Raw genomic sequence first — 7,143 nt, forward strand, 5'->3', positions numbered from 1 at the left:
GAACCTCTACATCTTATTTGTAAATGCCAGACTCCATTGTAAAGAGCCCATAAAGAGCAAGGAGGCAGCTTTCACTTCTCTTAAGATCCATGAAGATGGATTTTTAAATTAGAGAACTGAAGCGTGTTTCTCCAGACAAGTTTGTTCTCCAAGGATAGCTTTGGTTTCACTGCTCAGCTTTGTGGATCTAAATTAGGCTCTTGTCCTTCCTCACCAGAGGGCAAACACTGCCTAATTTACTCACTGAGGAAATACGGAGTTGAGTGACTGACAAATCCTTTCCTCTCCCCAGTCAGCTCCAGCAACAGATCACAACTTCCCAGCCAGTGCAAGCCTGCCTGAGGGTGCTGCAGGCTACAGGCAAAGCCAGGGCTCATGAGAAAAGGGTGTAATTACCTGGATGAGGTGGCTGAGTAAATCACAACCTCCCCTGAGGTCCTGACCTGATGATGGGAAGTGTCATAATCCTGCTGAACAGCCCAGGCTGTGGAGGTCAGGTGCAGGACCTGCCCATCCATCTGGACAGCAGGAGCTGGGAGCTTCTCCAGCCACCCCTGTTGGCATCACTGCAGCTCAGGAGGTCCCTGGTTTGAAGCTCTTGATGCCACGGCACAGACATGACCTAGAACAACTCCCATGCCAGGCCTCACCTTCCTGAACAGAGGATATTTTAGCCAGGCATGGAGAGAAGAGTGATCTGAGCCTGAAATACCTCAAGTGCCCTCACCAAGGCTGCTGTGAAGACAAAGATCTCTGAGTTTTGCCAGAGATAGACCCTACTCCAGGCTCTGTCTTGATGACTTCAGCCTCCATTCTCATGCCCACATCACTGTGAATGTGATCTGTGTCCTCTGTGCAAAAATCAGCATTTAAAAAATGCAGCCAGTGCTAAAAACTTGGTCATAAATATTGTGCTTGGCACAAAGCTTTGGCCATAAATATTTCCTTGGTTAACCAATAGGAAATGATAGCTCTTAAATCTCAATTATAGTTGAGTAGTAACTGGCTCATACTCATTGGCACCAGGGTCCTGCCTTGCTTGTGTGGCAAATGAGGGCAGCTTTCCCACAGCTTTGGAAGCAGCCCTGAAACTCTGATTTCTGATTTCCAGAGTTCAACAGCATTGGTTTTCTTTCCTAATTTAGAAAGAGCTGGGATGAAAAAAACTTCATGTTTAGACTTCCTTAAGCACTGTCCAAAAGCTTCTTGCAGTAGATGTTGTAGTGGCAGTTCTTTTCCAGCTTTTTGTTTCTCCATCAATTTATTTACAGGATTCATTCATGTATAGCTCACAGACAGTCCTAGGATGTGAACCTTCAGAAGTGCTGCACAAACAGGAAAGGAAGGGTGGTGTTTTTCGGTGAATTTTTGGAATTGGAAGTTGCTGAGATGCTACCATCCTGTCTGGTAGTTTAGCTATGATCAAGCCAGTTGAGATACCTTTCATACCTACTATAAAGTATACGTTCAATGTTAAAATAAAAATAATAAAGAGGATTCAGTGCATCATCTTTTACGGCTGCAGACAAGCTGTGGCCACACTCACCACACTGGTACATGCTGGGGGTGCTGCCTCTCCCCAGTGTGCACCTGGGAGGGTGGAGGGGACCATCCAAGAGCTCCAGGAAAAGCTGCCCTAAGTCTGGATTAGGGCCAAAGATCCTTTTCCCCTTCACATCTCTTTTTGTGCAACAGATGAGAAAGCCTTGGGATAACCAGGAGGGCAGAGTCTGATTTGTCTGCATCCTCCTCCCATGTTTCTGATACCTTCAGGCTCACATCTTCTCTCTGCTTATTAAGACACAGGCTTCTATTGTTTTCCTGCTGACTGGCCCACAAGAAAAGAAACATCAGCCATCTGTTACTCCCACAGTTTTCTGGATCACAAGAGTGTTGTTGATTAAGGAGGAAGTTTTTCCAGAAGGAACCCATTTCCCACTGATTTCCCCCCAAAAATATAGCGTCTTTGTCTAAAAATTACAGCTTCTTGTCCTGCATGTTAACAACACACTGGCCTTTCCTTCAGACCCACGTACAACACTTGTATTTGCGCAGCAGTTATTTACAGCACTACTCACTGCTCAGTCAGAGTAGAGGAACACAAACACTTGATTTCAAGTGCCCGGATATCTTTGGAAATCTGGACCGTGCCCACCAAAGTATCGTCAGAAAACCACAGCAGTCTCATGCTATTCAGGAACTCAGTTTTTTTTTTGCGCTTTTCTACAAAAACAATTTATCGTGATGTCTTTAGGCCTCATCCTGCCACTCTAAACATCCAAAAGTTCAGGGATATTTATACCTGGACTGCTTCTAATTTTTGCCAAGCAAGATGATTGGGCTGGCAAGGCTACAGCAACTCCCATCATGAAGACTGTAGAGCTTGGAATTAGCGTGAAGATACTTTGACATATTTTATTCCCGATTCTATTCTTCTTCTTTTGGCACAGACTGGTGTCCCATATGTCCCATTGTTGGACCCTGCACCAGCTGAAGGAAAAGCATCTTTGATTGACACTTGAAAATACCAACTTGTGCCTTTGGGCTGGCTCAGGCTGAAAATGCTCTTGGCAAATGGGAACAGTCGTGTCATTTTTATTTCACTGTTCAACAGGAAGAAGACATTCTATACACTGAGCAATACACATAAAAGTTTATTCTCTGAGGGGATAAAATATTCCCCTTGTGATCTCCTGTAGCATGTTTCCAACTGGAAATGGGCGTCAGATCACACATTCAGCTCTGAAAGGAACTTGGAGGAATAAAATCCCCATTTCCAGCTCTGGTGTCTGGGTTTAGAAATCAAATGGCTCCTTCCCTTGGGGAGCACAACTCTTGGTCCGAGCAATCTCCTGCTCCATGGGTTTGAAACTCTTGTGTGGGATTACCCACACTCAAGGTACACTCAAAGAACAAGATCAACCACCTCCTTTTATGTGTGAGGGTGGAAATGCAGCCAAACCATGCAGAATGACCTGGGGATAGAAGTTTAGAAACATGAACACTGCGGTATTTCTTTTTGTAACGCATCTCCAAAACCACAACGTGTCTCCACTTACTTTCCTTGAAGTCCTCTGGCCTATCCACACTATCAGGAGTAAAAGTTACCTGTTCTTTCGAATTTTGCCATTATGGACTAGGAGAGAAATTAAAAAGGACTCCCCGGACCATTTCCCACAAAAACAGGTGTGGAGAAATAAGCAGAAAATAACAAAGCCCTCTGTTAGCAGCAAGGCCAGTGGTAACAATATTTTTCTTGTAAACCTGATGAAAGCATTTTACTGCAGTCAGAGAGGAGCTGACTAATTTGTGGGCTCCAGCAGGAAGTGAAATTTGTGTAAAGGAAGAAAAGATGGGAATGGAAAAATTATTCCCTCTGCCTATCCAAAACTGCTTATAATAGAATATTTGCAGTCCTCAAATATTCTCAGTCATGACTGCTACTGGCATGGGAATCAAGCCAGGTTCTTGGAAAAGGACAGCACTGAAATCACTGATTATGTCCATGAAAATTTTGGTGGATAAAGAGCTGTTCCTATGTGGCAGCAGTTGAGTTTGATCCTATGGCTCAGGATATATATCATTTAACATACAACACAGGTCCTGTAGCCCGTAAATTCCTTGAGCAATGGAGATTGTAAATGGAAATCAGACAGACAGCTCCACACAGCACAGAGTGAAAAATCAATCAACTATAATAGCAAATACAAAGGCTGTGCTGCAGGGCTGAAGAGCCATTTTGCTCCATGTATTCAAACACCTGCAGCAGAAGAGGCTCCTGTGAGGCATCTCTTTTCTGATGGAGAGAGATTTCTCATCTCAGTCCTTAATGAACACTCAAATCATTGAGCTGAGCCTTGCTTTGTTCAAGGAAGAAAGTGCTGACCACTTAACATAAAAAAGCGCCCACAAACATGAGTCATAGTCCAAAAAGCAGGAGTTTTTTCTTTAAAGTCGTAGGAATAAACGTGTGTATGAGGTTCTTTGCAATCGTTACTACCCCCATCCTACAGAGACCATACACTTCACTTCCTGACTACAATTTTTTACGTCTATAAGAAGGGAAAAAAAACCAGAGGTTGTCAGATATTTATTTCCCTTCAGTGTCTGATGCTGGTGGTGAGACACCACAAGCGCTGTGGTGTAACCCCAAGACCTGGCAGCCCTGAACCTCAGCCCTTCCTCTGGCATCAGCCTCCAGCCCCTGCCAGTGACTCTGCTGCAGAATTCCAGGGGAGAAACGAGCTGAGAAAGCCAAACCTCCAGCCCCATCTCATCATGGCCTGTTCTCCTCTGGAATATGCTGTTTCCTGGAAGTGTGCAAAACTTTCTAGATTTGACAACCCACACAGCAGTAATTTTATTTTTTTTTCTGGGGTTTGTTATTTTTTCCTCCTGCGAGTGAAGGTGCTTTGCAATTCATGCAAGTGTTTCATTGAGGGATATTTGCTCCAATGCACTGCCATTGTTTGGGCCTCAATTCACAGAAGGAAAACACAAATGTATTAATTATGCAGGCAGAAATCAATGAGGGTTCCGAGGGGGAATTCACTGACAGTGGTTTGGAAGGCAGCGAGTGGCTCCTCTCTGGTGTGGCTGGTCACTCAGTAAGCTCTGACTACACCAGGGTTTATTAAAAATCCAGTCAGGTCCCAGGCAGAAATGATGTTATTCTAATACCCCAATCGTTTCAGCAAGGTGTAAATAGCTGAAATTTGTGTTTCGAGGAATGACGTTTTCTGAGGCAAGTCACCAGCTTTGTGGAGCAGGGCAGGAGATCAGAGGTGAAAGAGATGGCACAATAGCAGGCAGGGAGCTGACAGGGAATATTTCCATCACGATCCCAAATGTAGCAGCCAAAGCTTCAGACGGAGACAATGATTGCTAGGATACAGGGAAATGTGTCCAGAGTCAAAGCAGCAACTGATTACAAACAATTCCCCAAACGTTTGAGGGGATGGTTCACTCTAGTCAGCACTTCAATTTCTTGGTGATTATCCAAGATGTAAACATCTTTACCCAAATAATCCAGCTGTCAGCCATGAAAATCGATTAAAAGGGAAAGTGGATGTCTGCAAAATGGTCCCTGCAAGGATTTCTGTGTAGGTGGAAGACAAGGGAGTCAGCAGTGCTGGTCCCAAAGCGGGAGCTCAGAGCCAGGCACATCCTTTTCCTTTATCCACACCCCATCGTCCAGCCCTGCCAAGGCTCACCATGCCCCTCAGATGCCACACTGAAGGGAAAAAGAGCACCAAAAAATTAAATTTAAATTTATACCCCATCTCCCATGAAGATGCAGAGGGTTTAAGGCAGCCAAGGCTACAGATGGCCCTTGACTGGCTATGGGTGGATGAGGGTAGGACCCCCGGGAAATTTGGGCTGACAGCACCTCCTGGGGAGCTGGGCTGCTGCTGCCACCAAATCACCACCCACACATCAGCGGGCCACCATCACTCCTGGGACACTCAGTTCCTCAATAAGACGTTGTCCCAAGCAGGGAAGGATTTCCACAAGGATCCATGTTTTTGGGCTGCGCTCTGCACCCAGACAGTGCCAGCCACGCAGTCCCCACTGCTGGGAAGAAGCTGGATTTCCCTGCATTTCCCGGATTTGGCAGTGGCCCCGCACCCCCGGCAGGACAGTCCCTCTCTCGAAGTCTCCCGTTTTAATTTCCCAGCTCCTTTCCCTGGATCCTTCCTCCGGGCTGTGTGTGACAACGCCAGGTGCGAGCAGAGCCCAGAGCTGCCCTTCAGGGGAGGAAAGAACTGACAACAGAAAAGTCTGAACTAGTTAAATGCGCACAAGGGAGGCTTTGCGAGCCTAATTAGAGGCAATTAGAAGTCCTCCGAAGCCATCCACCAAAGCCCTGATGAATATTTATTGCTCTGTTATGGACTGCTCCCAGGTAGTCTCCGAGAGCACTGGTAGTTTTTGGAGGAAGGCAGTGATAGAAGTACTTACAAGGCAATTCTTTTCCAGAATTGCTCTGGTCTGTCCAACTTACATGAATTTAACATAGTTTTTAAAATATCGCAAGGGAGCACTATGACTTTTCTCAGGATATGTATGAAAGGTGACCTGACCTTAATAGAAATCTATTATTTCTATATTATTTGGAGTTACACTGATGAATTGAGATTTTATTTGCACCCTGGGCTGTGTGAGCCATTGTCAATGGAGTCACACCAGGCTCTCAGAATAAGGGGAAAGTTTCTGGGGCCAGAGAGGAAAAGTCCAACAGTGACACAGTCACAGCAGCTGCAGACTGAATAATGTTCAGGGGTTTGGGATGTGAGTCCTCAGACCATTCAAAGAGAGAAGGTAAAGCTGAGTTGCTGGGTTTAGCCTGGGGTACCAAGGCAGGATTTTGGAGAATTTTAGTGATACTTGCCTGAAAAATTTTACACCTGAATATAGGCCTCTAAACCCAACCCTCAGAAAGCTGGCTTGTGAAAGCCTTTCCTTTGAAACTACAAATTGTGGATCCATGAAACATCCTATATTTTATATTGCTTTAAATGTGGATTTGTAATTCTTATATTCGCAGCTGAAGTAAAAAAGGAAATTCATAATTCACAAACAAATCAAACATGAAAACAAATCATCTTTAAAACCTCACAGTTTTAAGCTTTTTATTGAGATTTTCATTGAACTTTTGGAGAAAAGGTGCTATGCACAAGCAATTTGTCCCTCTCCCACACAGCATCACGTTGCCCCCAGTAAAGGCAGCACCTGCCCCATCTGCAATGAAAACCAGCAACCACATCCCCATGTGAGAAAGAACAGAGGAGAGGGAGAGGAGAGAAATCCAGTCAGGAAGGAAAGTTGCTGCAAGGCATGTGCTGTGCAGAGGGCTGAGGTGGGATTTCAGTGGCTTTTGTATTTTGTTTTAAGTACAGTGGACGTGCTTTGGAAGCAAAGACCGCTTATCAAAGCGGGAGTTTGTGTTTCTGATCCAAACACCAGCAGGGGTAAAACACAAGGCTCTGGCCATGCACCAACAATTCAAGAACTGGGAGTGATTGACACGTCTCATGGTGCAACTCAGTTTAAAATTATGGAACTTGTGTCTCTGAAAACACTCAGGGGCCTTAAATAATCAAACTCCATGTGAAAAAAAAAAATTAACTATTGATCCTAAAC

This window comes from Chamaea fasciata, unplaced genomic scaffold (genome assembly GCF_029207755.1).
Source record: "Chamaea fasciata isolate MVZ Bird 193981 ecotype frontalis unplaced genomic scaffold, bChaFas1.0.hap1 SCAF_17, whole genome shotgun sequence".
In the NCBI taxonomy this organism is placed as follows: Eukaryota; Metazoa; Chordata; class Aves; order Passeriformes; family Sylviidae; genus Chamaea; species Chamaea fasciata.